This window comes from Heterodontus francisci, chromosome 23 (assembly GCF_036365525.1).
Source record: "Heterodontus francisci isolate sHetFra1 chromosome 23, sHetFra1.hap1, whole genome shotgun sequence".
NCBI lineage: Eukaryota > Metazoa > Chordata > Chondrichthyes > Heterodontiformes > Heterodontidae > Heterodontus > Heterodontus francisci.
In genome coordinates, this window is record NC_090393.1 from 9,309,777 (window position 1) to 9,328,707 (window position 18,931).

An 18,931-nucleotide genomic window follows, 5' to 3' on the forward strand; every position below is an offset into this window, starting at 1 on the left:
GACTTGGTTATTTATGCATATCATGGCATCAGGTAAAGCTGTCACAGATCCCTTATGAAGGGAATGCCCTTCTTTGGAGAACAGATTGGAGGAATATGGAATATTTTAGGAAATACCATCAAAAATTACGAGGTCTCTGAAATGGGCCTCAAAGGACAATTGAAGTAAGCAAATTTCCTTTTCGATTAAGTGGGTAGAAGGATGAAACTAACCTCCTTTGGCATCCCCTGCCATAACAGCCCCATGTGTCAGTTATTCCTGGTTCCATCTCTACTTTCACCATAGCACAGGGAAAATTTGTAACCCTTTGGAAATTGTCAAATTTAGAGACAGTCATTTACAGCATAGAAAGAGGCCATTTGGCTTATTGAGTCCAGGCTGGTGCTTCCATGGAGTAATCCATTCAGTCCCACTATCCCGCTCGATCCCCATAGCCCTGCAAATTTATTTCCTTCAAGCCCATCCTATTTCCTTTTAAAATCATTGATTGTCTTTGCTTCCACCACCCTTGTGGGCAGAGTGTTCCAGGTCATTACCACTCGCGGCATAAAATAGTTCTTACTCACATTTCCCCCGCATTTCTTGCCTAAAACCTTTAATCTGTGTCACATAGTCCTTGTAGCATCAGTTAATGAGAACAGTTTTTCCTTTTATAACTTATCTAAGCCTGTCATAATCTTGTACACCTTTATCAAATCTCCCCTCAATCTCCTTTGCTCCAAGCAGAACAACCCCAGCTTTTCCAACCTAACCTTGTAACTAAAATCCCCCATCCCTAGAACCATTCTGGTAAATCTCCTCTGCATCCTCTCAAACTCCCTCACATCCTTCCTAAAGTGTGGTGATCAGAACTGGACACAATACTCTAGTTGGAGCAGCACCAGAGTTTTATAAAGGTTCAGCATAACTTCTCTGCTTTTGTACTCAAGGCTTCTATTTATGAAGCCCAAGATCCTATATGCTTTGCTAACCATTCTCAATATGTCCTGTCACCTTCAAAGATCGATACACATGCAGCCCCAGCTACCTATGTTCCTGCACATTCTTTGAACTATAAGTCTATATTGCCTCACCCTATCACTTCTGCCAAAATGCATCACCTTACACTTGGCTGTATTAAGTTCCATCTGCCACTTGTCTGCCCATTCTGTTAGCCTATCTATGTCCTGTTGCAGGTGGTTTGTATTATCCTCACTGTTTGCCGCTCCTCCAGGTTTGGTATCATGTGCAAATTATGAAATTCTACTCTGTATTCCAAGATCCGAGTCACTTATATATAGCAAAAAAAAGCAGTGGTCCGAGGACTAACCCTTGGGGAACACCATTGTCTATCATCCTCCAGTCTGAAAAACAACCATTTACCACAACTTGCTGTTTGCTGTCCTTATAACAATTTTTTTTTATCCAATTGGACATTGACTCTCCTATTCCATGAGCCTCAATTTTGTTAATGGTACTTTATCGAATGCTTTCTTAAAATCAATATAGACAACATTCACCATATTCCCTTCAACATTCTCTGTTACTTCATCAAAAAATTCAATGAGATTAATCGAGCATGATCTGCCTTTTACAAATCCGAGCTGGCTCTCCTTAACTCAAACCTCTCCAGGTTCCTGTTGATGTTTTCCCTGATTATTGTTTCTAAAACCTTACCCATCACTGATGTTAAACTAACTGGTCTGTAGATTAGATTAGATTAGAGATACAGCACTGAAACAGGCCCTTCGGCCCACCGAGTCTGTGCCGAACATCAACCACCCATTTATACTAATCCTACATTCCTACCAAACATCCCCACCTGTCCCTATATTTCCCTACCACCTACCTATACTAGTGACAATTTATAATGGCCAATTTACCTATCAACCTGCAAGTCTTTTGGCTTGTGGGAGGAAACCGGAGCACCCGGAGAAAACCCACGCAGACACAGGGAGAACTTGCAAACTCCACACAGGCTGTACCCGGAATCGAACCCGGGTCCCTAGAACTGTGAGGCTGCGGTGCTAACCACTGCGCCACTGTAGTTGCTAGGACTGTCCTTACATCCTTTCTTGAATAACGGGGTCACATTTGCCACTCTCCATTCCTCTGGCACCTCCCCTATATCTAGGGAAGATTGGAAGATTACAGCAAGCCCTTCCGCTATCTCCATCCCCACTTCCTTTAGCAACCTGGGATGCAAGCCGTCTGGACCATGTTACTTAAATACCCTAAGTATAGCCAGCCTTTCCAGTATCACCATCTTAATTTTTATCTATTGCCTCTACTCTCCCCGCTTCTATTGATATTTTGTCAGATTCCTCTGCCTTAGTGAACACTGGTAGATAGTACTCATTGAGTATTCTATCCTTGCCTCGCATCTCTAAGCATATAGTACCCTCTTTGCCTTGATAGGTCACATTCCACCTCTTACTACTCGTTTACTATTTACATGCTGGTAGAAGATATTTGGGTTCCCTTTTCTGTTGACTGCCATTCTAGTCTCCTAGTCTTATTTTACTCTTCACCTCCCCGCTCAACTTATTCTATTTGGCCTGGTTCTCAGTTTTGTTGGGTGTTTAGGTGGAGCAACACAGAAGTCCCAAGAAATTATGAAGTGTGAAGCGTGGCAAAACTCATTTATGTCATACGTTCATATGTTCCGTTGATGTGCCATTCCAGGCCATAAAGTCAAAGCAATATACATACTAGCTATCACTATATGTGAGAGAGAAAAATATTGTTATTTAACTCACATGGTGTACTATTTTTTCATAAAGTTCCCAAATTTTAGGACTACCAGATGATAAACAATGTATGGCCATGCATTGCTTAACACCACCTCTGTGTTCTCATAGATAATTTCTATTTGGCAGGCTTATGGATGCCAGAATCCATAGTTACTGGGATGCAAGAAACTGTAAGGAAAGGGTTAACTGACTGGAAATGAGCTCAGAGTGGTGCTTATTATGTGGAAACAAGATGCTGCGGTACAGTTAACTGCTGAATTAAAGGGATACCTGCTGAATTGAATAGAACAATTTGAGTTGAATAGAACTGTTAATTGCAGCAGACTGATAGAAGCCAGATGTGTAATCAGAGTCGGACAGGAAGAAGTCCAGATATGGTTAAGCCAATGGCAGGCAACTTGGGAATATGCTAACCAACCAACAGCTGATCACATACCCAACTAACCAATCCACAGAAGAGGATCACGATGGGCTTAATCAAAAACAGCATTCTGTATTTAAACCTCTGAAAAAGTCTTTTACAGCGTGCTTAAGAAAGAAGGTATGTATCTATAGAAAGATTCCTGGTGAACAAGCAGGAAGTTCCCAGTCAAGATCACTCCTAAGCGACCTACAGTCATCTCAGATTGACCACCAGAGGAGTGACTGCATGATTTAATTGTAGCTGTTATGTTTAAAGTTCTCAATAAAGGTGCTGGATTTAATGAGAGATTGTGTCAATTTTGGTCTCCGAACTTAAGAAAGAGGTAAAATCACCTACAAAACCAAGAGGGTGAAATTGAGATCAGTAGTGCCTTGTCATTGGGCCTTTTAAGATTCCAAAATGGTGTCCTCAGCAGGCATGTACACTTTTGATATAAAGTGTACCATATTGGTAAAGTGGTTTGTTCATTTATTTATTTAGAGATACAGCACTGAAACAGGCCCTTCAGCCCACCAAGTCTGTGCCGACCATCAACCACCCATTTATACTAATCCTACATTAATCCCATATTCCTACCACATCCCCACCTTCCCTCAATTTCCCTACCACCTACCTGTACTAGGGGCAATTTATAATGACCAATTTACCTATCAACCTGCAAGTCTTTGGCTGTGGGAGGAAACTGGAGCACCCGGCGGAAACCCACGCAGACACAGGAAGAACTTGCAAACTCCGCACAGGCAGTACCCAGAACCGAACCCGGATCGCTGGAGTAGTGAGGCTGCGCTGCTAACCACTGTGCTGCCCCAAATACATACCTAATGTCTGGTGGCAGTGTGCACAGGGGGCAGATCATGACAACAATTAGTGTGCAATGCTGATCAGATGCCAGTGCTGCCATTTTGGTCCTCCCTTTCTTCACCTCATATAGCTGAACACAACATTAAACAGCAGGAAGGAGCCCCACTAGTGCTATTTAACAGAATCATCAACTACTTACAGGTTAGTTGCTGGCTCCTGCTGCAACCCTAAAGGTTTTGCCTGCTTTCTATAGTTGTTTAAAGTGTTACATCTATAGGGAATGGTCTGGCAAGTGCTGCAGCACTTTTCTGCTGACTTCAAGGCTTTTGCACAAACCCGTTACTTCCACACATGGCTGGACTATGTTGTGTGAATGCCTTGCTCCCTGGCTCTGTGCCCACAAAGTTTGGTAGTATCTTGTATCTACAGTGTCACCGGTTACCCACTGGTAACTGTTGTATGATTGCTGAGTGATGTCCCTTTAAAAACTCAGCATACTAATGAGCTAAGTACCAGGATGTAGTCATGTGACCAGAAGCCACAGTCACTCTGCAACTGTAATACCCTAGACAAAGTTTCTGTACATAGTTTGCTCTGTATTGTATATACTAGTTCAGCTGTTAATAAACCTGTTAGAGATCTTCAAAGAAACTGGAGTCCACATACCTCATTGTGTTGTGTAAGACAACACAAAGAACACATGACAGTAACTGTACCTTCCAAACTTCCCAACATCTGGCAGTTCACTACATACATCTATATCATAGATCATTGGGCGAGATCTACGTCAATCCATAGAACATCTATGAATTCTATAGATATTAAACAAATCAAACACTGAAAGAAAAACAAAATACTGAAGATGCTGGAAATCTGAAATAAAAACAGAAAATGCTGGAAATACTCAGTAGGTCTGGAGGACCCATGGTGTGAGATACAGAATTGACGTTGCAGACTAATCGTGACAGATTCTGTATAAATACATGTCTTTTATTTCCTGACCAAATTGGTCATTTTTTTAATGAATGGTGTTTTCCATTCATCGCCTTGGCACTGTTGTCTCTGAATTAAATTAAAAAAGTTCCCCACTCCACGTCAGGTGATGCTGTTGAGCCCAGCGGGCCGGCTCCGCAGCGCCGCTGGTGGTGTGGAGGAGTAGCTGCGCGACGCAGGCCAGCTCGAGGGGGGGAGGGGGCGGGGTCAGTGGACGGTTTGCTCGATTCCCGGATGTGCTGTTGATTTTCCTGCGCAGGCAGCGTGCTGGCCACGCCTGTGAAGGGAAAGGTCCTCTGGTTGTGCAGTTTGAACGGGTCGCGGTTGCTGTGAGACGTGTCGCCGGAGTAGAGCCCGGGGACGTGGAATGCTCGTCAGGTCGGTGATTAAAAATACTTACAAATTTATCGCTGTGTTAAAAGAGGCGCTTAATTGTCTCAGTACGGGCCGGGGAGTGGAGAGCGGACACAGCGGAATTGCTGAACGCGGATCGCCCGCGCCTCCTCTTGCCTGGCCGGGCCCGGCCGCAGCGCGCATGCGCGGGGACTCTCCCCGTGTCAATAATCTTCAGGCTGCTCCCTACATTGTTTTATTCTCTCTCGTCCATTTGAGAAGCTTTATTAATGTGTTTTGTGCTTCAGAGGGTAGCAATACCAAGTTCTTCCTCTTTACATAAATTGATCCAGTGCTTCAATTTTTCCTCCTACACGCAACAAACTATATAAAGAAATGGGATTTATCTATTGTTTGATTCAAGAAGCTGGTGTCTTTTTATTGTGGGGACCTCCAAACCAGCATTGGCAACAAACATAGAAGAAGTCATATCCTGTCGATTGAGAAATTCAGCGAACAAAGAAGAATTTCAGTAACGGTTTGAGTTCTAAATTTGAAAATAGGATTATGTATTTTTGCTGTCAGTTGTTTATACTGTGACGGGTTACAATACAAAGGGGTAATTATGCAACTAAATCAAGCATTGTGGAATTCATGTGTAAAATACTGTTCCAAAGACTCAAATATTTCCAACATAAAAAGACTGACTTTAAAACCCATCTTTCCTTGAAACACTCTCCACAAATGCTACCAGAAATATTTCCAACATTTTCTGTTTTTATTTCAGATTTCCAGTATCCATAGTATTTTGCTCATTTGATTTGAAACTAGTTTTATTCTTTTTTTTTGGTGTCCTGGGTTGTAGATCTGGGTTATGAACCTAGTGTTCAATTATTAGAATATTTTTGGGTTCTGTACTAAATGTTTTCTGTACTGAATGTATAAAGTATTCAAAAAATGTGATTTATTGGAAATATTATGAACTGCGTGCTAGGGATGGGCAATTCAGCAATGCCCCATCCCGTGAATGAATAAAAAAAATTGTCAGCATTGTTTCTGATAGGGCAGTTTATATGCAAAATGTTCATTCAATGCATTTTGTGCCAAAATCTCAATGCGGCTCTGTAACCTTTTGCTTTATTTGTGTTGTGCAATTTGTAGGGGAGATGATGGCATAGTGGTAATGTACTAGTAAAATTAAAATAAAATTAATTAATTTTAAAAATCCGGAATTGAAAGCTAGTCTCAGTAATGGCACCATTACTATCATTGTTGTAAAAATCAATCTGGTTCACTAATATCCTGTAGTGAAGGAAATCTGCTGTCCTTACCTGGTCTGGCCTACGTGTGACTCCAGACCCACAGCAATGTGGTTGACTCTTAACTGCCCAGCAAGCCACTCAGTTGTTCAAGGGCAATTGGGGATGGGCAACAAATAGTCATAGTTATACAGCACAGAAACAGGCCCTTCAGCCCATTGGGCCTTGCCAGTCATCAAGCACCTATCTATTCTAATCCCATTTTCCAGCACTTGCCCTTTGGCCTTGGATGCAATGACGTTTCAAGTGCTCATCTAAATACTTCTTAAATGTTGAGGGTTCCTGCCTCTACTACTCCTTCAGGCAGAGTGTTCCAGATTCCAACCACCCACTGGGTGAAAACATTTTTCCTCAACTCCCCTCGAAACCTCCTGCCCCTTACCTTAAATCTATGCCCGCGGGTTGTTGACACCTCCACTGAGGGAAAAAGTTTCTTCCTATCTATAGCACTCATAATTTTGTATACCTCAATCGGGTCCCCCCTCAATCTTCTCTACTCTAAGGAAAACAACCCTAGCCTATCTATTCTCTCTTCATAACTGAAATGCTCCAGCCTAGGCAACATCCTGGTGAATCTCCTCTGCACCCTCTCCATTGCAATCACATCCTTCCTATAGTGTGGTGCCCAGAACTGTACACAGTACTCCAGCTGTGGCCTAACTAGCATTTTATACAGCTCCATCATAACCTCCCTGGCCTTGCCAGCGATGCTCACATCCCATGAAAGAATTTTTTAAAAACAACCAAGACAGTTCTGCTTATATGCTGAAATGATTGGATTAGGGAAATCAAAATTTCTTAATGTACAATTTATCAGCTATCTTATACTTGTTGCTTCTGTAATCCAGAAATAGGCCTACTGCTTTCCATAAATAAAAGCAAAATCAGTGGTAGGGAAACTATTGGAAAAAATTCTGAGGGACAGGATTACTCTCCACTTGGAGAGGCAGGGATTAATCAGGGATAGTCAGCATGGCTTTGTCAAGGGGAGATGGTGTCTAACAAACGGTTAAATTTTTCGAGAAGGTGACTAGATGTCGAGATGAGGGTAAAGCAGTTGATGTAGTCTACATGGACTTCAGTAAGGCTTTTGATAAGGTCCTGCCTGGGAGATTGGTTAAGAAGATAAGAGTCCATGGGATCCAGGGCAATTTGGCAAATTGGATCCAAAATTGGCTTAGTGGCAGGAGGCAGAGGTTGATGGTAGAGGGTTGTTTTTGCGAATGGAAGCCTGTGACTAGTGGTGTACCACAGGGATCGGTTCTGGGACCCTTGCTGTTTGTAGCATACATTAATGATTTAGATATGAATGTAGGCGATATGATCAGTAAGTTCGCAGAAGACATGAAAATTGGTATCGTAAATAGTGAGGAGGAAAGCCTTAGATTACAGGATGATATAGATGGGCGGAGCAGTAGCAATTGGAATTTAATCCTGAAAAGTGTGAGGTGATGCATTTTGGGAGGACTAACAAGGCAAGGGAATATACAATGGATGGTAGGACCCTAGGAAGTAGAGCGGGTTAGAGGGACCTTGATGTACTTGTCCATAGATCACTGAAGGCAGCAGCACAGGTAGATAAGGTGGTTAGGAAGGCATATGGGATACTTGCCTTTATTAGCCGAGGCATAGAATATAAGAGCAGGGAGGTTATGATGGAGCTGTATAAAATGCTAGTTAGGCCACAGCTGGAGTGCTGTGTACAGATCTGGTCGCTGCACTATAGGAAAGATCTGAGAGGGTACAGAGGAGATTCACCAGGTTGTTGCCTGGGCTGGAGCATTTCAGCTATGAAGACAGACTGGATAGGCTCGGGTTGTTTTCCTTAGAGCAGAGAAGGCTGAGGGGGGACCTGATTGAGGTATACAAAATTATGAGGGGCATTGATAGGTTAGATAGGAAGAAAACTTTTTCCCTTAGTGGAGAGATCAATAACCAGGGGGAAGAGATTTAAGGTAAGGGGCAGGAGGTTTGGAGGGGATTTGAGGAAAAATATTTTCACCCAGAGGGTGGTTGGAATCTGGAACACACAGCCTGAAGGGATGGTAGAGGCAGGAACCCTCACAACATTTAAGAAGTGTTTGGATGAGCACTTGAAACGCCATAGCATACAAGGCTATGGGCCAAGTGCTGGAAAATGGGATTAGAATAGATAGGTGCTTGATGGCCGGCACAGACATGATGGGCTGATGGGCCTGTTTCTTGCTGTATAACTCTGACTCCATGTCTCTAAAATACTGCAGATGCTGGAAATCTGAAATAAAAACAAAAAAGCTGGAAATACTGGTCACTGGCCTGAAACGTTAACTCTGCTTTTCTCTTCACAGATGCGGCCAGACCTGGTGAATATTTCCAGCATTTTTTGTTTTTGCTACTGCTTCCCATATTCCAGATACCTAATGATTGTGTCTCTTCATCCATACAAGGATATATCTGGTTTGATAGGGATTGAGGGTGTACTGAAAACAGACAAAAAATGCCTGTTAAAATGTTCGGTATAATTAGTATTTGTTATCATTTTTAAAAGACCTGCAAGGACATTCTCCTGAGATCAAATATGGTGCCCATTAAAGATTGTGGCAGCCAGTCAAATATATTTTCTCGATTAATTGTTTATTTGTTCATTGCTGCTATTTAGCACTGCCCAGAGGTTGTGTTGTTTTTTAAATGAGCCAGTCTAATTGAAAATGGCAGAAGGCTTTAATTTGACATTTGATTGATATGTATAATATCTCTGTAATATATATATCTCAAATGAAATAAAATGCCTTGTATGCTGCTTAAAAGAAAAATACAGGAGATTGTTTGATGACTGAGGTGATCTTTTCATCAGGCCAGGGAAAGAAGCATTGAAAAAGTTGAAGACATTAGAGAAACGAAGAGCATGTGAAAAGCTGAGGAGGTGAGAGAAAGAAAGATCATGCGTTTATATCGCGCCTTCATAACCTCAGGATGTCCCAAAGTGCTTCACCGCCAAAGAATGAATGGAGGGAGGCAATCCAAGGAAACTATTGTCTAGTTTTCCTTCTCATTAAACTGATTTTTTTTTTTTAGAATTTCCCCTCCAGTTTTCTCCCTCTCCCCTGCTTTGCTGCAGATATTGACTCCCTCACTGAGTTACAGTTCGTTGTGTGCCAGTTGCAGTTTGATATCTTGCTAAGTGACCATTGTTCACCAATGAATGTTGGCAGGCTATCCAACGGTAGATGTCACAAAAAAGCCCCAGTCCAGACTTTACCCAATGGCACGTGTACATTTTCAGTAGGGATCGACAGCAGTCATGGTCAGGAATGTTTCGCAGACACAGAACTGCACCCCTTCTCCCAGTTTTCCATCAGCAGGAGTTTGCACATAAAAGCACTAGGTTAGATAGCTGTGCATCACAAACACCACTTTGGAAGAAGGGGGAAGGGAATCACCATGGTGACAACCAGGCTATATATACACACACAAATTGGTTTAAATTAAGCACTATTGTAAATCAATTAATTTGATCACCTGAACATATTGATCATAGAAAAGCAGTCTGACCATTTGTTGCTCAGAGGAATGATGCTGAGACTAAGAGGTGTTGTGGGTAACATTTGGCTTCTCTTTATTTGGGCACTTCATATGGTTGGGAATGGTAGGACTGTTGGTCAGTGGTAAGGAATAAGTAGCTCAAGGCTACACAAATATCTGAGTAGCTCTCAAGGGGGCTTGCTGTTCATGAGCTTCATATGCTTTGAAGTTGTTGGCCCAACGAAAAGCAGACTGATTTGTGCTGCTGAGTCCCCAACCACCCCTTACAACATCTCCGTGGCTTGGAAATTTAAATCCATAGTGACCATAACTGTCTCTAACCTGTGCTGTGCTTTTACACTGGCTTTTTGCAGCTTGTCACACAGCACATCACACATTTCCTGTACTGCTTTCTCAGGGGAAACAGGATCACAGAATTATTACAGCATAGAAGGAGGCCCTTCAGCCCATTGTGTCTGCACTGGCTCTCCAAAGGAGCAATTTACCTAATGCCACTCACCCTCCTCCCAGTAGTCCTGCACATTCTTCCTTTTCAGATAAGCAGGGAAGTTATGCTGAACCTTTATAAAGCTCTAGTTAGGCCCCAACTGGAGTATTGCGTCCAGTTCTGGTCACCACACTTTAGGAAGGATGTGAGGATCCTTGAGAGGGTGCAGAGAAGATTTACCAGAATGGTTCCAGGTATGGAGGATTTTAGTTACAAGGTTAGGTTTGAAAAGCTGGGCTTGTTCTCCTTGGAGCAAAGGAGATCGAGGGGAGATTTATAGATGTGTACATGATTGTGACAGGCTTAAATAAGTTAGACAAGGAAAAACTGTTCCTATTAACTTATAGTACTAAGACTTTCTTTTGGGCCTCCTTATCTCGAGAGACAATGGATACGCGCCTGGAGGTGGTCAGTGGTTTGTGAAGCAACGCCTGGAGTGGCTATAAAGGCCAATTCTGGAGTGACAGGCTCTTCCACAGGTGCTGCAGAGAAATTTGTTTGTTGGGGCTGTTGCACAGTTGGCTCTCCCCTTGCGCCTCTGTACTAAGACTAGGGGACACAGATTGAAGGTTTTGGGCAAGCGATGCAGGTGGAATATGAGGAGGAATTTTTTTTTTTAATGCAGTGGTGGTAATGACCTGGAATTCGTAGCGTACGAGGGTGGTGGAAGCAGATACAATCAATGATTTCCAAAAGAAATTGGATGGCCACTTGAAGCAAATACACTTGCAGGGCTATGGCGATTGAGCAGGGGAGTGGAGCTGACTGGATTGCTCTGTGGAGAGCTGGCATGGACTCGATGGGCTGAATGGCCTCCTTCTGTGCCGTAGATGACACTGACTCTGTAACAATCCAGTTCCCTCTGAATGCCTTGGTTGAATCTGCCTCCATCACCACACTCTCAGGCAGTACATTCCAGATCCTAACCACTCGCTATGTGAATAAGGTTTTCCTCATGTCGCCATTGCTCTTTTGGCAATGACCTTAAATCTGTGCCCTCGTGTTCTCAATCCTTCTACCAATGGGAACAGTCTTTCCCTATCTACTCTGTCCAGACCCCTCATGTTTTTGAATAGCCCCATCAAATCTCCTCTCAAGCTTCTCCAAGGAAAACAGTCCCGGCTTCTCCAATCTACATAACTGAAGTTCCTCATCCCTGGAACCATTCTCATGGATTTTTCTGCACTGATGCCTTCACATCTTTCCCAAAGTGGGGTGCCCAACACGGGACACAATACTCCAGTTGAGGCTGAACCAGTGTTCTGTACAAGTTTAGCATAACTTTCTTGCTTTTGTATTCCCTGCCCCAATTAACTTAGATGCTGTATGTTTTATTAACTGCGCTCAACCTGTCTTGCCACCTATAATGATTATTGCACATATACACCCAGGTCATAGAGTCATAGAGAGATACAGCACTGAGACAGGCCCTTCGGCCCACCGAGTCTGTGCCAACCAACAACCACCCATTTATACTAATCCTACATTTAATCCCATATTCCCTACCACATCCCCACAATTCTCCTACCACCTACCTACACTAGGGGCAATTTACAATGGCCAATTTACCTATCAACCTGCAAGTCTTTGGCTGTGGGAGGAACCCTCTGCTCTTGCACCCACCTTAGAATTGAACCCTTTATTCTATATTGTCTCTCCACGTTCTTCCTACTAAAATGAATCACTTCACACTTCTCTACTTTAAATTTCATCTGCCATCTGTCCACCCATTCCACCAACCTATCTATGTCCTTTTGACATTCTAAATTATCCTCCTCACAGTTCACAATGCTTCCAAGTTTCATATCATCTGCAAATTTTGAAATTGTGCCCTGTATACCAAGGTCTAGGTCATTAATATATATCAGGAAGAGCAAGGGTCCGAACACCAACCCCTGGGGAACTATGCTACAAACCTTTCTCCAGTCCAAAAATATCTATTAACCACTACACTCTGTTTCCTGTCACTTGGCCAGTTTTGTATCCATGTTACTACTGTCGCTTTTATTCCATGAGCAAGGTCAGCATATCTTACTGTTGCGACAGAGGTCCGCATAACTGCCTTACAGTCTGTATATTCTTCCTAGAGGGAAGGGACAGCTAAGTTGATGCCCTGTGCTACACTGCCAACACTGTTACTTCCAAATACACCATGTACCAGCGAATGCAGGGAGGAATGCACGTGGTCTCCCTTTATAATTCTCAGGGACTTTCAACCTTCAGCAAGGGATGGAGTTTCTAAATGAATCCCAAGGCAAACTCGCTAAGAAGCAAAACTTATTTCCAAGAAATGGCCTGTTCCTTTCGATAAGCTCACACAATCACTAGCACTGCGATCAGTAGTACCAGATTTTTAAAATGGGCAGCCTGTCCCTTATCTGAGTCCAGCAGAAGTAGAGGAAGGCCATGAGTGAAGTCATCTGGCTTCCATTAATACCATATTTAAATATCTGCACCACTGTCACCTGCCACCTTTCCGGGCACATACTGGATGCAGTGGTTGTGTGCCCACATTTATATTCACTGTGCCCGTAATTTGGGAGCTTGAGTCAATTTAGTAACTGCCGCACAACTCTTACTGCTATCAGAAGAGTGGCATTGGTGAAAGCCTGGGTGCAAGTTACCTACTCTTTTGTATAAGGATAGAACAATTTTTTCTTGGTGACGGAAGCTATTATACTTATTTCAAAGGTTTGCTTGTTGTGTAGAAATGGATTTGGATCATCAGTCACGTGGTGGGGAGGGGGAGATGCATGCATTCAACATTACCCAGTATAGTGAGGCACTTCTTTCTGGGTGCATTCCTTTCTTGGAAACCAACTATTGACCAAAGATGGGACTAGATGATAAAGTGGATCAAGCACCCAATCCTCCTTCTCTGGAATTTTCAGTCCAACTCAGACTCTCTGATGGCCATAAAGGCTCTTTGAGTTTCACCCAAATTGCAATCCAGTTGTAACACTGTCCATAATTTAGCAACATTAGTAGTTTCACTCGGAAACCATAGTGTGACTGGTCTCTCTTGTGCGCGCATGGACACAAACACACACCACACACACGTATGCTTGCTGATTTCCCCTCCCCAGTCCCGAAACACTGTGGCTTACTATTGCATCCTAATTGTTGCCTTCGTTACGAGCAATTAACTCAACACCGAGCAGGAATCAAAAGTGGGATCCGGGTGACTTATACCACAGCATGCACTAGGGCTTCAAGCACACTTGAGACTGACATTCAGTCATGGCAGAAGATTTCAAAATGGGACAGATCCTTTATCTTTACAAGTGTTCATAATGTGTAAGATTCTGAAGAGGGAATTAAAACTTTATGCGAAGCTAAGGTTTCAGATTAGTAAGTCTGATTCACATCCCTATCCATCTGTTATTTTTACTTCTGGCATTCTTCCATGGAAAATTTGTAGCATTGTGTTGCACTGAATTAACTTCATAAGGAAGTCATGTATACAGCATAAAAGCCGCAGTAGACACAAGGCGAAAGATGGAACATTTTAGGAAACTTGTACAATTTTATGGAGGATAGTGAGCTCTCTACTGTAACCGGATAGTCATGCACCAAATTGCAAAGTTAAGAGAAGCTGATTTATTTTTGAAAGCATGTATTTAACAATACTAGATGTCAAAGGATTGCAGGCATTATTCCAATCTCAGGGTCCAGTTGACAGACTGCTGGAACTTTGCTGTTGCAGCTTGCTTTGCCACCTGAACCCCCGCAATTTGGATTGCTGCCCTGTAATCATCATCTAGTCAACCAATCTCCTTGCTATAATCACAATAAGGAAGATCTTTACATTCAGAATTAAAATGACTCTTATGTTGGTTAGCAAAAGTAATTTTAGTTAAGCTGTATGAAAATTATATTTAGTTTTGTTGGTATGTCACAAATTGTCACAAATGCCACAATTGTTTAATTATGATAAGTAATGTTGGATCCTGTGATACTGTATTTGATAAATTACTGAATTCTGTATTTGTCACTTTCTCAAAAAAGGTTGTGTACCCTCCCTCCATTAATGAAAATAAATAAGACAGTTACAGCCAGGTTTTGGTTGGGGGGGCGGGGGTGGTCTCAGGGTTTACTCCTTTGTTAAAAACAGTGGTTATGCTTACCACCTCAGTGAGTGTTTTACCTCACTCCTCTAATGTGATTGCAAAGAACCAATCGGACAGGTTTTCTCGAGTTTAAACAAGAAAGAGGTAAGTTTATTACACTTGCCACTTTAACCCGATTTAAAATACTAAAAATACACTACACATTCACGCGAGAGTCACACGCACGCGCGCACACACAAATAGATTACAGAGGGAAACCGATTTGGTGGTTGGATTAAAGTCCAGAATAAATGGAACTTAAATACAGTTTGCAAGTCCAGTAGTCCTCGGTTGAAGCTGCAGTCTTGAAGTCCTCACTGGTCCAAGTGCACTGTGGTTGGCTTGCTTTGCTCAAGGTTTTTCTTTTATTCGATAATGGGATGTGGGCGTCACTGGTTAGGTCAGCATTTATTGCGCATCTCTAATTGCCCTTGAGAAGCTGGTGGTGAGCTGCTGCCTTGAACCGCTGCAGTCCATGCGTGGTAGGTATACCCACAGTGCTGTTAGGAAGTGAGTTCCAGGATTTTGACCCAGCAACAGTGAAGGAACGGCGATATAGTTCCAAGTCAGGATTGTGTGTGGCTTGGAGGGGAACTTGCAGGTGGTGGTGTTCCTGAAGGCAGAATTGGTTGATTCTCTTTCCCCTAGTTGCTGGCTGTAGCAGTCTGTAGGCTCAGAGGGGGTCCCCCAGTCGCAGACGGTTCTTTTCTTGATCTTTCCTGGGGAGAGAGAGAGAGCGCGAAAGAGAGAGAGACTCTGGGAGCAGCTGCCATCTTCACCGCTGTACCCTCAGTTACTGCCTGTCTGCCTACTGTGTCACAAAACTTTAGTTTACTTAGAGATGAGCTGGCAGTCATGTGGGTCGGTCACTCTCCTTTGTTTCCAATGAGGCTTTTTCTGGAATCTTCTAATGAAATTCAAAGTGCTACATGCCACAGGGTGTTCATCCACACTTGGAGGGGCTTGGCTCTTTCAAAGTCAGTGGGTGGGAATGGCCTTGACGGCTGTGCTGATAAAGATATTTTAGGTAATTCAATCACTTAGGGCAAGCCATTGTTCTGGCTGAGCTTCTGTTAGACTCTGTCTCCAGTCCAGTCTCCTGGTGTTTCAAATGTAAATTGCAGTGGCTATCTTGGCTGCTAGTTTTTTTAAAAGTCAACTTCTAGGAGTTTTTCCATTAAAAGTCTAAGCTAATTTTCCAGCCGATGAAATTAATATGTCCCATTTGGCATAAAGGGTTTTCATGACCAGGACAAATGAATTTGCCCAATCTTAACATCTGACAAAGTAAGACTGCAGCATTGCACAAACCAATTCTATAAATGTTCCTGTAAATGATCGCATGATCTAATAAATATGCAAAGAACATTGGCTTCTATATGATTATTTCTTGTTGATATAAAGGTCATGGGTTATTGCCCAGTTGCAGTATGGGACAATGAGCAGAAGAACCATCTGTAAGTTGAAAGTTTGTTAGAGCGGGCAAATGTGAGGTAAAAGCTGTCTTTTATAAGCTAAGACATGTTTAGACAGAAATATAACATTTTAAAAATGAATTCTAATTTTAGTAATTGGAGTGCCTTAAGTAAACAGATGAGCAAGATGGTAACCATGTTGAGAATTATCATGCTGGGTTGGACAAAACACACAAACCAGCATCCATTGCTTATTGTATTTTATTGATCAGCAATTTTCCCCCCAGAAATCCTGCTAAGAGCATAGATGAAGCCAAAGTTAAATTGCAGATTAATTGTAAAGTTACAAGAGATTTATGATTAAGTGCTGTTTTGAACCTCCTTGTGTTGGAGATTACTCATAAGACCCAAATTTAAATGTTACACACTTTATTTATGGTAATACAAAAAGAATCGAAAATGTATTTTTAATACAGAAAAGGGAAAACATTTTTCTTCAGTAAAGATCATTTCCGTGACACTCGGATGAAGGATCTATTGTAGATAGCAATTTTTTTGGAAAGTCTGAAATATTAAACCGTTATTAAAAAAAGATTTTCTTTGTGGATGGCCAAGAGCTATACTAGATATACTAGATAAGAATAAACGGGTCTTTTTCCGAGTGGCAGGCAGTGACTAGTGGGGTGTTGCAGGGATCAGTGCTAGGACCCCAGCTATTCACAATATATATTAATGATATAGATGAGGGAATTAAATGTAATATATCCAAGTTTGCAGACGATCCAAAGCTGGGTGGGAGTGTGAGCCGTGAGGAGGATGCAGAGAAGCTCCAGTGTGATTTGGACAGGTTGAGTGAGTGGACATATATGTGGCACATGCAGTATAATGTGGATAAATGTGAGGTTATCCACTTTGGTGGCAAAAACAGAAAGGCAGATTATCTGAACAGTGATAGATTGGGAAAGGGGGAGGTGCAGCGAGACCTGGGTGTCCTTGTGCACCAGTCGCTGAAAGTAAGCATGCAGGTGCAGCAGGCAGTTAAGATGGCAAATGGTATGTTGGCCTTCATAGCGAGAGGATTTGAGTACAAGAGCAAGGATGTCTTGCTGCAATTATACAAGGCCTTGGTGAGACTACGTCTGGAGTATTGTGTGCAGTTTTGGTCTCCTTATTTGAGGAAGGATGTTCTTATTATGGAGGGAGTGCAGCGAAGCTTCGCCAGACTGATTGCTGGGATGGCAGGACTGACGTATGAAGAGCGATTGGGTCGATTAGGCTTGTATTCGTTAGAGTTTAGATGAATGAGAGGGGATCTCATCGAAATCTACAAAATTCTAACAGGACTGGACAGACCAGATGCAGGAAGGATGTTCCCAATGGAAGGAGAGTCCAGGACCAGGGGTCACAGTCTAAGGATAAGGGGTAAGCCATTTAGGGCTGAGATGAGGAGGGATTTCTTCACCCAGAGAGTGTTGAACCTGTGGAATTCTCTGCCACAGAAAGCAGTTGAGGCCAAATCATTAAATATATTCAAGAAAAGTTAGATATAGTTCTTGGGGCTAATGGGATCAAGGGATACGGGGAGAAAGTGGGAACAGGGTACTGAGTTTGGACAATCAGCCATGATCGTATTGAATGGCGGTGCAGGCTCAAAGGGCTGAATGGCCAACTCCTGCTCCTATTTTCTGTTTCTATGTTTCTATTCCATGTTTGGAGGCAGTTTGTGATCTCATGAGATGAACACCAGGGTTCACAATTTATTCACCCTTCATTCTTCAGATGCATTATTTCTTTTTAAAAGAACCAAAGTTTTTTAAAAATAAAAGCACGGGATCTTTGGCTTTATTAGTATAGGCGTCGGGTGCAAAAGTAAGGAAATTTTGCTAAAACTTTCTAAAACACTAGTTAGGCCTCGGGTGTTAAATTTTGGGCACCACACTTCGGGAAAGATTTCAAGGCAGAAGTAGCAAAGAGGTGTACAAAAATGGGACCAGGGCTGAAGGTCTCAGTTATGTGGAGAGACTGGAGAATCTAGGCTTGTTCTCAGAGTAGAAAAGGTTAAGAGGAGATTTAATAAGTGTGCTCAAAATCATGAATGCTTTAGATAGAGTAAATAAGGAAAACTCTGGGGTGGTAACCAGAAGACACAGATTTATGGGCAAAGAATCAAGTGTCATGAGAAAACATTCTTTTAAATAGCGTGTCATTTGTGATCTGGAATGTGTTGCTTGAAAGAATGTCGGAAGCAGATTTGATTGTAACTTTCAAAAGGGAATTGGATAAATACTTGAAGGGGAAAAATTTGCGGGATTACGTGGAAAGCAGGGGGAATGGGACTAGTACGATAGCTCTACCAAAGAGCTGGCACGGGCATGAATGGCCTCCTGAGCTGTATTATTCTATGAAATACGTTCTTTTGGAGCAGATTAATTTTATAATTTGTCTGAGTTTTTCATTCCGAAACAAATCTGTTTGAATGAAGAGATGAATTTTTCTGTGAAATAGCATGCATTTTGAGAATGGAGACTAAAGGGATCCATAAATACTTGCTACCTTTTTTTCAGTTTACAGGTTTTTCCATTAGTTTTATTCTAGAATTCATATGTGGAAAAGGGTCTCGTTGCTGTAATGTCACTAGGATGCAGACAATTTGTCAAAGATGTTAGTGACAAAATAGCAATCAGCATTTCTGTGTGTTTGAACTGGCCCGTTTGTTGACAAAAAGTCATCAACCTGAAACATTCGCTGTTTTCTCTACAGATGCTGCCAGACCAGCTGAGTATTTCCAGCATTTTC

The 18,931-nt window shown here is 42.3% G+C and overlaps 1 protein-coding gene across 3 annotated transcripts in view; it reads left to right on the forward strand.

Moving 5' to 3' along the window:
• The first annotated feature begins 5,213 nt into the window (after window positions 1-5,213).
• ankle2 (ankyrin repeat and LEM domain containing 2) overlaps window positions 5,214-18,931 on the forward strand; it is a 45,493-nt gene continuing 31,775 nt past the window's right edge. For 2 of the 3 annotated variants that reach the window (XM_068054644.1, XM_068054646.1), the window contains exon 1: window positions 5,214-5,328. The gene's annotated coding sequence lies outside the window, so the exon portion shown is untranslated. Of the gene's footprint in view, window positions 5,329-9,435; window positions 9,505-18,931 lie in introns of all 3 variants that reach the window. The other variant, XM_068054645.1, reaches the window with a different exon arrangement.